The 19453-nt window shown below is 34.6% G+C and overlaps 1 protein-coding gene across 2 annotated transcripts in view; it reads left to right on the top strand.

Moving 5' to 3' along the window:
- MGAT4C (MGAT4 family member C) overlaps positions 1–19453 on the top strand; it is a 360468-nt gene that overhangs the window by 68344 nt on the left and 272671 nt on the right. For both annotated transcript variants that reach the window (XM_054057038.1, XM_054057037.1), the window contains one exon: positions 8716–8820. The gene's annotated coding sequence lies outside the window, so the exon portion shown is untranslated. The remainder of the gene's footprint in view (positions 1–8715; positions 8821–19453) is intronic.

Raw genomic sequence — 19453 nt, 5'->3', positions numbered from 1 at the left:
TGAATGTAGGGTATATTAACTTGCATCAAGTGTTTGCAGATATTTCTCTCCAGTTTTGAAGAGTTCGTTGGGAGATTGCTCTTTTCCTTGCTTTAGTCTGCCCTGCGTTTGGCATATCATCATGAAGCAGCCAAATAATAGTAACTGTAGATGTCAATACTCTGATATTCTGAATATGCAATCTTAACAGATGCTTCTTATAAGCTTAATAAGCTTAGTTCCTCAGCCATTGTAAAGTGTAAAGAAAGCATGAGTTGGCTGACTAAAGCAATCGTATTTGTGAGATGTTTTTTTTTATCCCCTGGTGGTATCTTCCAGTCCTCTAGACCCCAGCCAAATTGTTCTACATCCATACCGCTAAAGTTTTTTCAAGGCAATGTTTTGTTATATCAGCAGAATCCCAGGGGTGATCTTAATCAAATATATTAACAAAGTGTATGACTATGTTTGGATCAAGGATTTTCATAAGAATGTGTAGATTAGTGCACTATTTAAGCAAAAATATTTTGAATAAGGATTAAGTGAATACAAGGCAAGAACCTAAACAGTTAACCCATTTAAACTAGCCTAATTTCAACTAAAAGGTAAAATCTATTTTCATAAGAGCTGATGATGAGTGATGCACAGAATTTTTCTCTCTGGGTGTATTTATCTATTTCTGTCACATACACTGGAATCAAAGCAAAAATTAAATTGCTAACTTCAACTCTATTATATATTTAATGCACATAAAGTAACAGTTAAATTTTAAGAATGTTGACTGTATAAAGTACAAATAATTAAAAGACAGAAAAGTCGCACAATTGCCAGGCTTCAGGAATATCTTTCTTTAGCAAGTGCTTAGTGATGAAGGGATTTTGTTTATTTCCTCATTTTGTATTACAGTGAAGAATTGTACTGCAAGAACTCTTTTTGAACAATGTTGGCAAGAAAGGTTGACAGTTGTTTCCTATAATAGAATAGCAGAATAGTTTGAGTTGGAAAGGACCTTAAAGATCACATAATTCCAATCCCTCTGCCACGGACAGGGAAATGTCCCACTAGATGAGGCTGCCCAAGGCCCCATCCAACCTGGCCCTGAACACCTCCAGGGATGGGGCATCCACAGCTTCCCTGAGCAACCTGTGCCTGTGCCTCACCGTTCTCATCATGAAGAAGTTCTTCCTTATGTCTAGTCTAAATCTGCCTCTCTCCAGTTTATAACCATTGCCCCTCATCCCATCACTACAAGCCTTTGTTAAAAGTCCCTCCCCACCTTTCTTGTAGGCCCTTTTCATGTACTGGAAGGTTGCTGTAAGATCTCCTTAGAGCCTTCTCTCATCCTGGCTGAACAAGCCCAACTCCCTCAGCCTGTCCTTGTATGGGAAGTGCTCCAGCCTTCCAGTCATACTTGTAGCCCTCCTCTGGACCCATTCCAACAGTTCCATATCCTTCTTATGCTGAGGTTTCCAGAACTGGACACAATATTCCAGAGGAGGTCTCACAAGAGAGGAACAGAAGGGCAGAAACACCTCCCTTGACCTGCTGGCCATAATTCTTTTGATACAGCCCAGGATACAGTTGGCCTTCTGAGTTGTGAGCACACATTGCAGGCTCATGTCAAGTTTCTCATCAACAAGCACCCCAAAGTCTTTCTCTGCAGGGCAGCTCTCAATCATATTATCCCCCATCCTTTATTGAATTTGAGGATTTCCAAGACCCAGGTGTCAGACCTTGCACTTGGCCTTGTTGCACTTAGGTTGGTCACACAGGACTTGCCCCTGGTGAAGCCATGCTGGCTGCCATTAATTATCTCTCCGCCCTCCATGTGTTTTAGTGTAGCTTCTAGGAGGATCTGTTCCATGATCTTCCCAGGCACAGAGGTGAGGCTGACAGGTCAGTAGTTCTCAGGGTGGTCTTCTCTATCCTTTTTAAAAGTGGGCACAATATTACCCTTCTTCCAGTCACCAGGAACTTCTCCCGATTGCCATGACTTTTCGAATATCATGGAGAGTGGCCTGGAAATCATATCGACCAATTCCCTCAGGACTCTGGGATGCATCTCATCAGGTCTCAATTATCTAATGTAGCTAATCAAGACTGTGGAATATAGTGAAATATTTAACTTTTGCTGCCTGACAATTGGTTTAATGTAAAGAATGTTAGCATTGTTGATGTAACATGAATGATAAATTAACAATGAGGTGATCTTTTTCTTTCTTTATACAGTTGTCATTCAGTTGTCACTCATCTCTAATGAGCATCTTGAGCTCCTGAGAGCCTCAACTAAAAAAGTATTATCATTTTCAATGTACATGCTGAAGACTGAAGTAGAGCTTTTGATAAATGAATACCTTTTATCAGCCTTCCTCTCTGGGATCCATTAGGAAAAATTTTACAATATGTATCATTTAGGAAGCTTAAGATCTAGAAATACGTTGAAATAAAAATAACACAAAAGTCCAAATGTTTTGATACACAAATATTTATTTGTAAGGTTTCTTGGGCTTTAGTGTAATAGGTAGAGCTGTAGTAATTTGTAAAGAATTCAGAGAAGGATTTTTGTGACTTTTTCTGTTTGTGTGAAATCTGAAAGTATCCTCTCAGAAGCAGAGAGAACTGTATTTAAAAAGACACTGCTTAATATATAATTAAAATTGGATAGACAAAAGTGACATCACTTTGTCAATGGAGAAGTTATAGGTTAGCTAGAAATAGAAAATTAAATATCTTGTCTGAGGAGTTTTCATGAAACACAAGAAAGAGACCTCCAAGACAAGTGAATGACAAGCTAAAGCTGACTGGTCACAGTTGCAAAGAGAAGTGTATAAAAAAACACAAAATAGGGTAGGGACCACTGGACAGGTGACGAATAACGTGCTCATGCTGTCTCTCATCTTTCCAGAAGAGTTTTGAGAGAGGAGAAAAAGAAAGAAACTGTCTGAGAGGGGAATGATGAAAGTCAATTGATACAGATCTTTCCTTAGAGGCCTGACATTAATGAGCCAGTAATGGACTTATTAGACTAAGTTATCTTTTGCTGAAATAAGTAAAGATAAGCAGTTATGCTAATAAGAAATAGTATCAGGACAGATTAAAAAGGGAAGAGTCAAAAGTAAAATATGGAACATTACATTGCTAGTCAGTTACAAGCAGTGTGACTGTAAACCAGATAGAATTTAGGATTGCAGGACCTTGATATTTTCAGTTACTTAGTTAGAAAACTAAATTATCTCCTTTAAGATGATGTATTTTTCATACACTGCATAATATTAGTTATATATAAACACACACATTTATATAAAATTTATATGAAACATTTCCATTTTTTGTAGTAAATATAAATGGCTATAAAACTTATCCTTAATAGAGACTTTTCTGTCTCTACAGTTGAGGTACTGCCATATTGGACATTTTTTTGGCTCTTAAAGGCAAGTGTGACAGTATAAACCAAATAAATGACTTCACTAGTATGTACCAGGTAATATAAGTTACCAAAGTACTCTTTACTGTGTAATGCAGGGGGCTGGAGGAAGAGATTTTAGTATGTTTGTTTGCTTCAAAATTTTGAGAATTTGATTAGTTTTACAAAAAGTATGTTCTCTCTTTATTCCTGTTCTGTTACTATCTGCCAAACCACCCATCAACCTCAATAGCTGAACTTTAAACTAAACTAAAGTAAGGTAATTAAGCTGCTACAGTTTAGGACGACATTTGATTTGACTAGGTTTTATCTTTGAAAAGTTTCATTGAAAATGTTTTGTGGAATAGTTGAATTCAAGATAGCATTTTGGCAGGACACTTCCACATCCTGGGCCACTTGATGCCTTTCTGCAAGTCCCAATGTTTCTGAAGTCTTTCTTGGAAAAAAGCATGCAGAAAAGATATAGCCTGATCTAGTGGATATGGAGACTTTGAGGATACTCTCTGTAGGCAACAGATTCCTGAAACTGTCGGACTGTGACTGCTGTCCTGGGAGCATAAAGCCCTGGGATTCAAGGTCCACTATCTGAGTGACTTGACAACGCTATGGAACTTTTACATTTGTTTTGTGAAGTCACAGGATGACTGAGGTTGACAGGGATCTTCTGACGTCATCTAGTTCGATCCCCCTACTTGTATCAGAGTGAGTCAGAGCAGGTCACTCAGAGATTCAAATATCAGACTTTGAATATCTCCAAGGATAAAGACACCAGAACCTCTCAGGGCAATCTGGTTCAATGTTATCCTCACAGTTAAGTCTCTTCTCACACTGTCACAGTTTAGCCCCATCCAGACAAATTCAGCCCCCAAAACTGTGAAGTTGAGCCTCCAAAATCCCTTCTCCCACACACCCTGCAGGGAAAGGGGAGAGTGTGATGAGAGGAAAAAGACTTACGGGTTGGAAATTTGAACTACAGCTTTAATGAAATTATAACAATAACAGTAATAATGAAAACAATAAAGTAATGATATAGACACAAATATATAAAATCACCCCCCCACTCCACACTTTGATGACTATAAGTCACCACAAATGCTGCAGAGCAGACACGAGGGAATGGTTCCACTGCTAGGAGGGCACTGCACTTGGGAAGTGGATTCAGGAATGCACAGATACAAGATCAGGAGAAACCAGACAAACAAGGTCCTCACTACATGTTGGCCATCGCAGAAGAGAGAGACACCCTCATGATCTCTGAATTTTATACTGAATATGACGCATATGGGATAGAATACTCTGTTGGTCCGTTTAGAATCACCTGCCTTATTTGTCCCTCCTTGCCGGTGTGGCTCCTTTTCCGGCAGCTTGAGGATGGCCTTGGTTAAGTATAAGCATTGGCCTTTTTACATACCAGTGCCCTGTGTTGTCACTTTAGAGAAGAACACTGTCTCAAAAACTTGCTGTCAGTTTTCAGAGAAATGAAGTTACTTACAGCATCTTAGTCATAAAACTGACTCATTTACCTCAAATTACAACACATGGAGATGAATTTTCCTGTGTTTCAGTTTGTGTCTTATGTTTCTTGTCCTACCACTGGGTGCGACTGAGGACACTCTACCTCTCTCTTCTTTACACCCTCTGTTCATACCTTACTTTTTGGTATGCCTTCTTTTGCAACTTGGGCTGGCACCAGTCTATAGATAGAGAAGGAAGAATGATAATTTTTTCAACGCTTCCTGCTGCAGAGCTACAACTTAACTTATAACTTTTTTTGAAAATCTAGAAGAAAGAGCAGATGGAAAATGCTAGGATACTTTTATTATGGGAAGTCTGAGAAGAAAAAAATGTTTCATTTAATTTGGACCAAAATTAATTAATTAAAAATAAATACCATAAAATCTACCATAAAAAAATCTTCACTGGCATTTTAGCTGCGCTATCTAGACTGATCACATTTACACTTCCTCCCCCGACCCAATGCATAGTTTTGCTTATAAGTTTTGTAGACTAGTTTTACAATATCATTAAAACACAGTCAAAAATTGCATCTGTAAAATCTGAGTGGTCCTTTCTAGTAGGAGCAACTGCTGGTAGCTAATAACATTACAATTACATATAGTGTGAACATATAACAATGTATTTCAGTAGGGTCTAGGAGGTTTTGTACATAGCTCTCACATTGTGGTCTTCACTTTAGGACATTTAACATGAAGGTTCACAACATGAGACTTAGAAACGTTTTTATTCCATGATTCAGCCCCCAGATACAGCTCTTCACATAGTCATATTTTCATTCTTTAGCTTTGTTTCCCTGATAAAGTTCATTGACAGTAAACTTTTAACAGCTATTTTCAGTATCTGTAACTGATTAGAGAACAAGAGTCTGCTTCCCACATTACAGCTTTCCACGTCTCTTTGCAACTAAGAGTGGTAGGTGAACAAGAAGGAGAACTGCTTGTTTAAACTGTCAGGTGTGTTTCTCATCACAAGTATTTTTTCCCTAACTCTTAGAACAAGAATATACATTAGAATCCACCACTAACAGTGTAGTTTGTCTTCAGGCATAATGTGAAGAAATATGTTAAAAAGTGGGATTTTCTTCTTTTATAACTTTCTTGTCTATAGGTATGAAGGAATCAAAGCAAATTTTACTTCTTCAAGTACAGAAATCAAAACCAAATCGAAGTATAATATAAATATTGCTTAGGAGCAACACTAGATATGCTGTAAACTGATTAGGTTTGTATGTTTAGATAACTGTATAAGATAACTATATATCAACCACTAAAGCATAATCCATTCGGTTTAAAATATTTTAGAGCTCAGTTTTTTAAGGTATCTAATTGCATTCTAATGTACAGGAAAATTATATGATCAGGACATTGTGCAGGGATTTAACTATAACTTCTTTGAACAGCAAATAGATTTGATTATAACATGATATTAACAACGATTAAAAAATTATTTATAAATCTTTCCATGAGAAAACAACACCTGAAATTCACACAGTATTTTTGTTTTGAAAGTTGCTTTTAGTTTTTATGGTGGATTTTTTTGAGTCTTGTAATTGACACATGAAATTTAATTAAAAACAAAATTAGTTGAACTGGAAACACATGTATCATAAATATTGCCTTTTCTGTGGATGCTACAGGTACTCTGGTAGTGAGAGAGCTCATCTTGGTTGGGTTTGGTTACCTTAGTTGGAGATGTATCTCATAACATTCACATTGTCTTAAAAGAATGCCTGAATTTTCAGAGGTGACAGGCATTTCCAATAACATTTTATTTTTTAAAAAATCATTTTATTTGTTATTATGAAAGTCAATGATATAATACGCTTAGCTCCCAAAACTATAGTGAGCTGTCATTCAAGACTTTTTGCTTTGAAAATGAAAGCATATGTATTTATAGAATAGAATTTATAACAGAACATATTTGTTTACATTAGTTAACGAATATTTATCAATTTTTTTTCAAACTTGGAGTATGTTTAACACAATATCTTTGGGTCAGTATTAATAGTTGTGCCATATGCCTGAATATTTCTGAACTAGGTGTCTGGCAATGTTGTATACTTGTGTCCAGATGAGCAGCAGTTCAGAGACAGCGACGAAAAAAATCTCTTGTAATGTGTACAGATTACTATGAACAATCCTTGTTTTCTTATTTGATGTTCTTGTTCAGTTCCAAATATCATTTCAGCAACAAATATCCTTTTCATAGGTGATCATTCACTATTGGATAAATACTTGGGGATGCCTGTTGATGAGAAGCTTAACATGAACAATGTGCACTCTCAGCCAGAAAGCCAACCATACTCTGGGCTGCATCAAAAGAATTCTGGCCAGCAGGTAGAGGGAGCTGATTCTGCCCCCCTACTCCTCTCTTGTGAGACCTCATCTGGAATACTGTGTCCGCTTCTGGAAACCTCAACATAAAAAGGACATGGAACTGTCGGAATGGTTCCAGAAGAGGGCTACAAAGATGATCAGAGGGCTGGAGCACCTCCCACAAGAGGACAGGCTGAGAGAGTTGGGCTTGTTCAGCCTGGAGAAGAGAAGGCTCTGAGGATATCTTACAGCAACCTTCCAGTACCTGAAGGGAGTCTATAAGAAAGCTAGGGAGGAACTGTTTATGTACAACTAGTGGCAATGGTTATAAACTTGAGAAAGGCAGATTTAGACTAGACATAAGGAAGAATTTCTTCATTATGAAAGTGGTGAAGCACTGACATATTTTGCCCAAGGAAATTGTGGCTGCCCCATTCCTGGAGGTGTTCAAGGCCAGATTGGATGAGGACTTGGTCAGCCTGATCTAGTGGGATGCATGCCTGCCATGGCAGGAGGGCTGGAACTAGATGATCTTTAAGGTCCCTTCCAACCCAATCTAGTCTATGATTCCATGATTCTATGATATGATTTAAAGACAGATGTTACTAAACAAAAAACATCAATATTAACATTATTCCCTCCGCGGTGCTATTGAAGTTGACAGTATTGTACATCTTTCTTAAAAGTGCACAGACTAGTAGGTGCTGTATCCCATATTTTCCTAAATGTTCATGTGTCTCTATAGTCAGAATAAACTTCTTTCCATAAACTCCACTTTGTCTTGCAATTAACAACAGCTTAGCTCATAGATTTCCTTGATTCTTAAATACTTCTTCTCTGCTATAGAGCAGAAGCATAGCTCTCTTCAAACAACTCAAATTTCATTTCTATTTTTGGAAACAAATTAGAAAGAGCAATTTAAGAAAGGAAGAACTACATATTCTTCCAACTCAAACCACCTACCATTCAGAATGATATTCTGTCATTCTCTTATCATTCTAAATGGACTGTGTGTAAGTGTTTGTCAGCTAGACCACTACAACTCTTCATCACATAAATGAGAAACAAAAAATATTATACAGCCATGGTTCTGCTCTATCCTATCTGAAAAAAAGGAACATTTAAATTTTGTCTTGCAATTTTACAGTTTTAATCTTTATATGCATATGGAAATGTCTCTGCTCCACTGAAACTTTGAGAGGTATGTATATAAATTCTTTCAGAAGAGTCACCACATGCAAGGAATGTAAATTCCGTAGTTCACCCTCCAGAATATACATTTAATCTTTGAGAAGTTTTTATCCTCATTAATTACTGATTCACATTGTGTGGATCAACCTATGTTAGCACCATGAAAGAGAATGTTAATGTGACGAAGTTAAGCTAATTTGTACACAAGAAAATAATGTTGTAAGGTGAACTGCTATGCAAAATATAGAGATGCTGAAAGATTTATACAGATTTCTTTTGTTTCTGCAGACTCTTTTCAGTGAAGCAGCTGTAGCTTGGATTCCATTGTGTGACCTTGACGCTTACTGTCAAGCCCTTCAGATAGGTAACTGCTTGATTTGGCAAGGTTAAAAGGTAAGTGAAATTTTAAACATTAAAGAAAATAAGCAAATGGAAACGTCTGTATTTAGTAGATATTGTTATTGATATTATGAATTAATACATCTGATGCCTGCAAGGAGAGGGTTTTTTTGTAATCTGTTTCAAAACATGTTTAATCTATTTGTCATAGTTTCCAAGTTGTAGGATAAAAGAAATCCACTTACAGAAAGGAAATAGAGAAGTGGAATTGCAAACAAATCTTTCTCCATATGACTTGGCATCATTAAGACAAGAATTCAAGTTTCCAAATCTACTACATGTCACAGGAGGGCAAATTAAAAGTGGGATGCTATGTATATGTGTAGGAAACATGCTTCATCTGTGGATTTCAGAATAAGGCGAGTGTAGTTTTCATTTGGTTTGTCTGTGTGGTTGGTTTTTTTTTGTTTGGCTTTTTTTCTATAACAGGCAACAAAGACTGGCCATCCCTAATTAAAATAATTAAGTGAAATTGAAAGATTTAAATAAGCACAAGGCTGACAAAGCTGTGATGCCACAGCTTGGTCATTTACACGATGGTAGATATACTTTGTGAAATAAAACTTAGTAAAACCGGGGTCACCAACTATACTGATTTTGCTAGGCAGATTAGAGCAAAAGTATCTATGTAATTAGCCCTTTACACTGAATATAATATGTAAAATGCTTACTTAAAATAATAGAATAAATCAAGTGGAATCGAATGAACGCTACATAAATCAGCATTTCCTTTATCTCTCAGGAAGTAATTTTTCATCCTTTACATATTTGTGGGTCAGATATTGCCTCAAGGAGAAAGAAAGTTCATGAATAATTTTAAAATCACCATTTCTGTTTCTGATGAGAGCAATAAGAGCAGCATTCAGGGCTAGTTATGATGAGGAGTACTGTTTATTAAAAAAGATATCTCTTTTGCTGCATTCAGTACAAGATAAACATGGGCCTTTTACAGACAGTCCAGAGGAGAGCCATGAAGATACCAGAACATCTTTTCTATGAGGAAAGACTAAGTTGGTTTTTCAGCCTGAAGAAGAAAAGTCTTATGAGGGACCTTATTACAGCATTTCACTATGTAATGAGGGGGGTGTAAGAAAGATGGAGGAGGACTTGTATCAAGGCGTGTAGCAATAGGACAAGGGAAAATTATTTTAAATTGGAAAAGGGTAGTTTAGATTGGACATAAGGAAGACATTTTTTTGAGATGAGAGTGGTGAGGTGCAGGAACAGATTGCCAAGAGAATCTGTGGGTGCTCCATCCCTGGAAGGGTTCCAGGACAGCCTGGTCGAGGCTTTGATCTGCCTGATCTAATGAAAGATGTCCCAGCCCATAGCAGGTGAGTTGGACTAGATGATTTCTGAAGGGCTCTTCCAATCCAAAGCATTTATTCTATGATTCAGTTTTGTGTTTGTGTGTTTGAAAACACTGGGAAAACATTCCTTATCTTTATACAGAATTCCTAAATCCTCCTGATAGAAGCTGTTCCTTTGATTGTGAAAAATGTTGAATGACTCATAAAACAGAAAAGGCTTTAAAAATACTGTTCTAAGCTATGTAAACTGCTATTTACAAAATATTATATCCCACTGTTCTGTAGCAAACTTATCTTCCTGAAACAACACAGACCTCTCCATCTGCTATTATCCTTTATGATTGTGTTTGCTATGTCATTAATAATGAAGTCTGGGCTGAATGTCTATTTTCACTGGCACACAATGACACCAGAGATCTGGTTTAATCTTTTTCCTTTCCTATTAACTTCTCTTCTGACACTATCCTTATTTCATATCTGCTTAAATACCTTCTGTTGATCTTTTGCTTATTGGCATAGAAAAATCCAATTTCACTTTCATAATACCAGCAAAATCAATTGCTGAAAACTGGGTTTTCCTATGAAAGTAGTATCTTTCTTGTCATTACTTAAAACTGTGCCATTCCTGTGTGGCTTCTTCCAACATTCTACTGACCTGTCATTATGCTTACATATTACATTAAGATAAGAAACCTTGTCAACATTATGAAAACACACAAATCTATGGAATAAGTATCTCTAGAGAGAGAATGTGTCAATTATGAGCAATCACAGTGTGAAAAAAGTTACTAAGTGGATCTTCTAATAATTTATCTCTTTACAAGAATTTTAACAGTTTATTCTGGTTGTTTGATGTCTAATTCTGTCTGAAGGAAAATAGGAGCAGAAAAATTCAGTGGAATTAAATTATTACATATGACCTATATTCACTTAGTCCATTATAGCTATAAGTATTAAAATATAACACATAGTTTTCTGCCAAACTGTAATGTACTTTGTGGAAACAGAGATTATACATGTCTTGGAACTTTAGGGAGCGTGACCAATCAGACTTGTGTATGAATCTCATCAACACAGTAAAATCTTCATAATGAAAATCTTCATAATGAAAGATTATAACCTAACCTAAATACTAAAAGAACCAATTCTGCATTAGTATCAGTGTCAAGAAATTGATAGTAGAAAAAAGTCTGGAGAAAAAAAATGGATTACCCCTACTGTACCAAACTACTAGAAAATTGGAACCACAGACCTAATATTATGATGATTTATTTTAATACAGATTATGGTCAATCAATTATTGTACTACACTTTTTTATTTTTCTGAATCATGTGTTAATAGCTCCTGTCAAAAGTGAGCCTGGAAGTTACTAAGAGTCCTCCCTTTCCAAAACCTTTGCTACCCATTAATAACAGCTCATTCTTCAGCTATCACGACTTGTATTCTCATTTTTTTTATTTACACTTATTTTCTCTAATAATTGACTTAAATAAGTCACTATTAGAAATCTGCTGACATGCTGTTGCTTCTAGACCATTGAATATCACTTACTCTTGACCTACTACTAGTTTATGAATAAAACCCAAATTTGATTATAATTCAACAGAGAAAAAAAAAATCCCAAAACTTTCGTCAGTATAGGAATATTTTGGCAATATTGTTCTTGTACTTACTCATCAGGAACATGATACATACTTTTTTAGGTGGTGAATTTTGCTATTCAGTCTTTCTGCATGACAAAATTAATTCCAATTCATGCTCTCTCTGGTCACAAGAAGAAATAAGCTTTTATTCTCTGTATCTTCAAATCATGCCATTATCCTAGTCTCTGACTATACATGATCTGCTTTACCTACCTGCTGATATATTGCACTGCATTTTGAATAAAATAACATTATCTGATATATCTAATGTAATCATAAATTCATATTTTTTGTTGAGTGCAGAAGTAAATTCCTTTACAAAGTGTATTTGCTATATGAAATCACATTCCGTTTTCAGTTTTGATAGGCTTATATTTAGTTGCTAATAAAATCACCGACACCTATGTCCATGTAATACTGCATATACCAGACAGAAAGATATATGGAGCAAAAATGTGCAACATATTTTACTTGATTGGCTGTAAATTCACTGATGCATTTCAGAAGATGAAAATAGTTTTTCGTGATATATTTCAGGAATAAATCCTTTATATCTGATTAAAATGCAGATGAGCATCATAAATAATTCTAATTTCAAAGGGTTGATCTCTTGATGCAATCTTCTTCCATCTGCTTCATGTGTAAACCTTAAAGGGAATTTACCACAATTACTAAATGCAATTTGGGTTCAGAGTCAATCCCCCAATCTGAAAGTCCCTATGTGATCAAAAGCTCCATTTTAATACTTCTGAAGTTTCTGTTAATCCAAAAGATCCTGCAACTTTATAGCAAAGTCATTGTTAGTCATGAGAAATTATGGAACTGTCAGTGAAAATCTGCAAATGGAAAATCTAAATTACCATAGGGTTAGGATCTAGTATTTCGAATCTTAAAGTATTGATAATGCTATTTCAGTATTTTTTAGTTCTTAAGTGCTTTATTTAACATAAAGAACAAGCCAGATATCAGTGTAAGTGGCTTAAAGACTTTTATTTCTCTGTGATTTGCAGCTCATCCCTAGATTTCATCTATTGCTAGCTAGGATTTTGTACTATGGGATAAATTACAAAACCAGGGAAGGGAAGGGAAGGGAAGGGAAGGGAAGGGAAGGGAAGGGAAGGGAAGGGAAGGGAAGGGAAGGGAAGGGAAGGGAAGGGAAGGGAAGGGAAGGGAAGGGAAGGGAAGGGAAGGGAAGGGAAGGGAAGGGAAGGGAAGGGAAGGGAAGGGAAGGGAAGGGAAGGGAAGGGAAGGGAAGGGAAGGGAAGGGAAGGGAAGGGAAGGGAAGGGAAGGGAAGGGAAGGGAAGGGAAGGGAAGGGAAGGGAAGGGAAGGGAAGGGAAGGGGAAGGATCTAAGAGTAGCTTGTAGACTTCAACATATTGAACAATCAATAAAGATGATCTTTAGAATACCTATACCTATAAATCAGTAGGGGGACACAAATTTCTTAATGGTCACTAGTTGAAAAAGACTATGACATAAAAGTTATATTACTGAAAATGTGATAAAGGCAAAGGGAAATTCTGTAAATTTTCTATTTAATTGGTGTTACTTTTTTAGAAATATATATCTTTTATTTAGTAGGAAGAATAAGAAAACTGCCCTTTTAGTAAAATATTGTACACAGTTTCTGCAAAACAAATAGTCTGCTTTGAAAGCTGGCACTGAAAACAGGGATCAGCAGTCATTTGACATTGAGATATTTAACCCAGTTATTTAGTGGCAGGAAACTATACTCAATGAGCAGAGAAAAGTAGATATAGCACTGAGCTTGCAAAGAACAGTATTACTTTGTAAAATAGTTACCTGCTAGCAGGAGCTTTCTTTACAACATTCATTACTGAAAAAAAGTCATTAGATATTCCATTCACTTTCTTTCCCATTGATTTTTTTAATAGCCTGAATGGCATTGTTTTATAAACTATTTTCCAAAAAATGATCTTATTTAAAGAACACCTGGATAACTCCAAATCTGCAAGATCTTATTTTTTATCTTTTTTTTTTTTTCTTTTTTTAATGATGCCTGGAGTTATGTGGTCATGCTTAAGTCCTGAGCAAGAACTCTTCTGTTAGAGAACTACACCCTTGAACACTAGAATGTCATATCTCAGGCTGCTATACTGAAGAGATAATTAACATGGAATAAGTGAAAGTAGATACAGACAATAACAGAAATATTCTTAAGGGTGAAAGAAATTAAAGACTAAGCGATCATAGAAACTTGATTTTTCAGAGTGTATTGCCTAGTGAGTATAAGTATTTGTTATGATATTTTTATCACAGATAATAGCTAAAAACTAATACCTTCCCAGGAAGATATTTCCTGCATACTCACATCTCAGAGGGGCCAGAAGTGAGGGGTCAAAACCACGTGGCAGGAGTAGGGGAGGGAGAGGGGTAATTGAATGAGAAAACAGTGAGCATTGTTCCTTTTGCAACACCCATTACCTTCAAGTGTTTTGATTCTGGAATACACCACAAAGATGTTTTTGTCCAATTGTTTGTCAAACATATTTCACTTTGAGGTTTTACCTTTAGCTTCCTGAAACTCCCGTCATTCTAAAATTCTATGAACAAACTAAAGTTTTCAGTTTTATATCATGACCGTTTTTCAAGTCAGGATTGTTTTTACAAAAAATAATTTTAAATTAACTTACTTGTTTCAAACTTTCTAGTAATGAATAAATTTCTTCATGTGCTACAGAAATATGTTACTGGTTCAGAACATTAAATAACATGTTCACTAAGTCTCTAGATAAATTTATTTATAGATATTCCTGTATCACGCAGGAATTCTTCTACTGTTTTCCTGGCTTGAATGTTTACTGCAAAATCTAATGATGACATTAAGTATTTCTTCATAATCACTTGTTATTTTACAGTCCTGTTGGCTTCATGATCATTCCCATCTATTATTTCAAGATATCTTGGTGGAAATGGAATCTGTGAAGTACAGCTGATATTCGTTGTGAAATGTGCTGTACAAACAAATAAGGCATCCAGACGTTACCATGACTGTGTCTGTATATTTCTGTGATTCTTCATAAAAAAGATCACTAATGCCATCATCATCATTTGTCCACTGTGACTTCAGTGTTCTTGAAGGACAGATGCCAGGGATGTTGTCATTATTGTTTTCATTTAAATAGAAATTATTTGTTCTATAGTAATACGTAAGTATTAGTGAGGTATTACAAATCAAATTCTACAATTTGTCAGACCTTTAAAACATGTTGTGTTTATATTATGACTTCTCATTTTAATTTACTGAAGTTCTTCCTCAATTTCCAAGTGATTCTAATATTTGACATGTTTATGCTTAGCTGTAAAACGGGCAAAAAATTTTACACAAAGATCATTGAAATTATTGCACTGATGCGTTTTCAGTAGCTGATAAAATCGAATCCTACTGAAGTCATTAATTTTAATTAATAAAGTCAGTTTTAGTGCAGGGTAAAGTAGTCCAGCTTTTCATCACAAGATTTGTAGGTGAAAGCTATATTAATTCTTCTATAACTCTTTCCATTTAGTTTATACTCTTTAGACAGTAGTTCCCAAAACTGGGCTAATGATGAACCCTAATGATGGTTCTTTTCCAGTCACAACCAGAGTCAAATATCGGATTTAGAAGTTTTCCTCTGTATTTTTCCCTCTTCATACAGAAATCACCGAACAGAAACAAGTCATGTACCTGCCTCTGTTTGCGTAGTTGATTGTTTCTGCACTACACATAGAAACACACTTAAATAATTTGTCTGTAAGTGCATGTATCTCTAATTAAAAATATTCTATTGTTTTGCAATTTGTCAAGGTAATTGCAATTTATAGTTTTGTCCTAGAGCGTGCTGTTGTCTTCCAATGTTTTGAATTGTCAGAAAGAGGAATATTATTTCTTATTACATTAGACATGTAATTTATGAAAATATTGAACAGAGCTGGACACATAACAAAGAGTTGTAGACCTCTGCTTGAAACAGCATCCACTCCAAGAGGGTTCGTATCAATGTGTGTTACATCAGCAAACTCTGCTTGACAAGAACAGCAGAAATATCACTGTGTTTAAATTAATTCTGCTGATTTTCCACCACCTTCTCATCCATAAGAGTTTCCTGAAAGGGAGATTTTTTTCCATAATTAGATGCTTGGGACCTACAGTTCAGCAACTTTCATGTGGCTGCTTGGTGGAGTAAGCACAATCATCTTGCTTGACTCTTAATTCTAGTTCTAAAGTCTTGAGAATAAATGGTTAAGTTCTAGTGTAAATTTAAAACATGTTGAATCAGTCTAGAATATAAATTAGCACAATATTCATTAGTTTTCTACTACTAATTAACGATAAGGCACAGAATTGTTGGGAGGGAAAGCTCATTTATTTTTCTTATATTTTGTTTTGCATTTGTTAAAATATGCTACTTTGCATTCTTTTAATTCAATTTCATCCCATGGAAGCTGATAGATTAAGTTAATTAATGAAGCCATATTAGCTCTTACTTCCTCTGAAATAATCTGAGCCAATAAAGCCTTATTAGTTGTTGCTTCTGAAATAATCTGAGCTCTTGGCTATAAATAAACTTTTTTCCTTGATGACTGGACTGGTTTTGTTAGGAAAAGGAAGCAAATATTTGATGAAGAGAAAAAAGACAACGTTTTCAGATATTGAATGAGAGTGGTAAAGGATTACTTGTATTTCAATTATAAGGCATCTATCTCTAAAATGTATTCTTTCAAAAGACTTTATTTTTTCATTACAATGTTTTACAAAAATAGTAGTTATTTTTTCTCCTTACCTCTAGAGTTATGTATTTACGGAAAGAATAATGCTAGCATCAAGTAATCTGAAGCAACACCATTTTTGAAAGGCATTATCACATATTTAAGAGTTGAATAAATGAAAACTCATCCTTAAGTCATCTTTTAGAATGCACTGTAAATAGTTTGTCTATCTGAAGTTGCAGAATAATAAAAAAAGAGGGACTTATGATGATGCTTAGGCTTTTATCATTGAAATTGATTTAGATAATGAAAATTTTACAGTTCATTAACTTACAATTTAAAGCACTCTTTCTTCTTTTTTCTCCACATAAAAGACGAACATTTACCAAGGTTTCAAATGCAGCTGCCTTTAATGAAGAACACAATTTAATAGTATTAACACAACAAATATAATTATCTAAATAAAGTGTTCATTTAAAAACCAATAAACTTCAAAGACGTAGCTTTAGAGCTTAGAAACCAACAAAAGCAAAATAGTAGGCATATCCAGTGAAAGAGAAACCTTATCTAGTGGAAAGAGAAACCTAAGGCAAGGAAAGTATATGTTGAATTCTTAGATCTTCACAAAGAAGGTCAGCCTAAGTTCAATGAGTATGTGTTTATATAAGATCTACAAAGAAAACTATTCGATAAGAAACAGGAGTTAAGTTTCTAATGCTTCTGTAATGCAGTGACTATATTAAAGGTTTTAAGAAAGTGCTATTACCGTGTACTAGACAGTGAAGAAAGTTTCATGAAACTTGTTTTTTTTTTTAATGTCACGGAAGGCAGATTTAATGCTTTATACATTTTAAGTCTTTAATATGTATTTGCTCTGCCGCATGAATTAATAACACAGGCTGATTTATGACGGAGAGTGTTCTGCCAAATAATATAAGAAAATCTTTAATAGCTTTTTTTTTATTTTATGTGGCATATTTAAAATAAATATTTAGATTTTATGAAACATGCTGGATTTAGAGGCCTCGTAATAAAATCTTGGCAATAATTCACAGAATGAGTTCTCTATGGACAAAATTCTTAACTTTGCCCATTATTTCATTTAGATCAGAAAAGTGTGGATAACTCTCTAGAAATAGCACAGGGAGAGTTCTCTGTATTTTATTCTCGAAATAAGCCCATTTAAACAAAATAAGAAATATGTCAGACAAAACCCTGCAGTTTTGCATGGTAATGGGTGATATTTCTGTGAAATTTAAATGATTTCCTATGTATTAAAGTTGACTTTTCTTTAGATTACCTATTTTATATTATTATATTTTATACTATGCTATGATATATTTTATATTAGACCATTCACAGAGTCAGTCACAGAATCAGAGAATCATAGATTCTTTATAACTTTTAAGCACAAATTTTTAATGCTTGAAGGTAAGGAATAGGCAAGAAAATAATGCTCAATTTTGCTCATTAAAACTACTATGTGTTACCACCTCACCACTAAAATAGTCTTAAATTGGGTCATTTGCTTGAAGCTTTGCTTCTGCCTCAAAGAAGAAAGAAACAGAAAGAAAGGGAGAAAGAGAGAAAAAAAAGATTACTTCAATATTCTTCTAAAAAAATATTAACATTTCCCTTCCTAAGCAATTAATTACATTTTTTACTGGATATTTTAAATAAAAGGACTCATATTTTTTTTTTTATCTGCTATATTTTGAGTTCATCTACTATTCCCTGAAGTTCTGCCAAAACAGAAATATCAAAAAAATTGAACAACGTGATTAAAATCTATTACATTACTAGGATTCAACAAAAATTTGGCTGCCAAAACAGAAATATCAAAAAATTAAACAACTTGATTAAAATCTATTACATTACTAGGATTCTCTTTCCTTTTTGTAGGCCAAATAAAAACACCATTCACTTCAGATGTCATTCTATAAGTCATTCTCTTCTCCAATATATGTATATAAAAATTTCTACGTTTAAAATAAAAGAACACGTATGCAAAGAAGATATTTCTTAATATTCTGGTAATGCTTGCTTTCATTAAAACATTCTACATGGTTCATAATGAGTGCTTTATATTACACGTCAGTATATAATGAACAGCATAGGTTATAGTTCATGGCAGAATGTGCATTTTTCACATGAGCACTGAACAAAATTTTTATATTAATTCAGACAAAATTCATCACATGCTTTAGTCACTGTCTAAATTGCCTGCTCTGGGGCTAGGGGTTATTTTATAATCAGCTTAGCATAAGTATACAAAATACAATCTTATTGCTAAAAATGTAATTTTTTCATACAAAAAATTTCTTTATATTCCATGTGAACATTTGTGCACAACAGACAGTACTGTAAAAATATCGAGTGTCAACATCCTGTATAATTACCAGATCAGATGAAAGCAGTTCAGCACATGCTGGTAACACACTTACATGTAAGAACCTGTTATTATAGTAACAGATGATGTTTATGCAATCACCAGATGTGCCAAAGATTTGCTCTAGAATTGAGACTACAGTGTGAAATCTTTCCTTGATACATACAGGTTGCATCTTTATTTCAGAGTATCTTTAAGTAAAAATACAAACTTAGGTACATCAAAACACAAATGTAAATGTGATCACGTAGGCTTGATGAAAACGAACAGTACCATTATGATTGATTTCAGAATTACTTTTAAAACAAACATAAAAATGAAAATGAAAATACTGACTTTTATCCATATGACAGTAGAGAAATACAAAGTGGAACATTAAAACATATTAAAAAGAACAGAACAAAATCATATTTTCATAATCAAACCAAGGCAACTTATCATTTTGCTGCATAAATATATATAGATGTTTATTCTGAAATTTTAGATGAAAATTTGTTCAAGAATATACTGTTTCCTATTCTTTCCTTTTCGACTTCCCCCTCCAGATCAGTGATTTGATGAGAATAATCCTTT

This window comes from Cuculus canorus, chromosome 1 (assembly GCF_017976375.1).
Source record: "Cuculus canorus isolate bCucCan1 chromosome 1, bCucCan1.pri, whole genome shotgun sequence".
Taxonomy (NCBI): Eukaryota; Metazoa; Chordata; class Aves; order Cuculiformes; family Cuculidae; genus Cuculus; species Cuculus canorus.
This window is presented reverse-complemented; position numbering and strand designations above follow the sequence as displayed.